The sequence below is a fragment of the Brassica oleracea genome, chromosome C7, assembly GCF_000695525.1.
Source record: "Brassica oleracea var. oleracea cultivar TO1000 chromosome C7, BOL, whole genome shotgun sequence".
In the NCBI taxonomy this organism is placed as follows: Eukaryota; Viridiplantae; Streptophyta; class Magnoliopsida; order Brassicales; family Brassicaceae; genus Brassica; species Brassica oleracea.
Genome location: NC_027754.1, coordinates 35,612,679 through 35,613,712, shown reverse-complemented (window position 1 = coordinate 35,613,712; position 1,034 = coordinate 35,612,679).

The window sequence follows — 1,034 nt, the reverse complement described above, 5'->3', positions numbered from 1 at the left end:
AAGTCAGGATGGTTGACTAAATGGGCGATGGAGCTGAGCAAACGTGACATCGTGTACAAGAATCGCACAGCAGCAAAGGCATTGGTCCTTGCCGACTTCTTGATAGAGTTAACACCAGAGCTGGAGCAAGACCTCATCCTACCAAGTGTAAACTGGATCCTACATGTCCACGGTTCATCCACGAGTAAAGGGTCGGGAGCAGGAGTGCAACTGCAATCACCAACAGGAGAACTCACCCGGCAGTCATTCAGTTTTGGTTTTGCGGCGTCAAACAACGAAGCTGAGTACGAATCCCTCATCGCAGGGCTCCGTCTCGCCAAGGCAGTGAAAGCCAAAAGAGTCAGCGCTTACTGCGACTCTCAACTTGTCGTAAGCCAGTATCTCGGCGATTATGACCTCCGCAACGAATGGATGGACACCTACCTCAAACTCGTCCAAGACCTCACGCGAGACTTCGAGTTCTTCGAACTCACGAAGGTTCCTCGCGGAGAAAATGTCTGTGCCGACGCCCTCGCTGCTCTAGGAAGCAAGCTACACAATCAACTCAAGAGGACAATCCCAATCCATAAAATCGAGAAACCGAGCATCGACACGAAGGCAGAGCAGACTGCGATTGCAGCAGCGATTAGCGAAGCGATGGACACCGACGAAGCAGAACCTCCTTCGCAAGATGATCAGCCAATAGATTGGCGCAACGAACTCATCGATTACCTCGCTGAAGGTTTATTGCCCACCGAGAAATGGAACGCGCGGCGACTGAAGCGACGTAGCGCACACTACTTTGTCATGGACGGGGAACTACACCGATGGACCGCAACGAATGGGCTACTCAAATGTATCTCCGGCGAAGAAACGAGAGTAGTCATGGCCGAAACACATGAAGGAGCAGCAGGCAATCACTCGGGCGGACGAGCTCTCGCATTAAAAGTAAAGAATCTCGGATTCTACTGGCCAACCATGAACTCCGACTGCGAGAGATACGTCCGCAAGTGCGACAAATGCCAGCGTCACGCTTCCACCATACACAGCCCAAC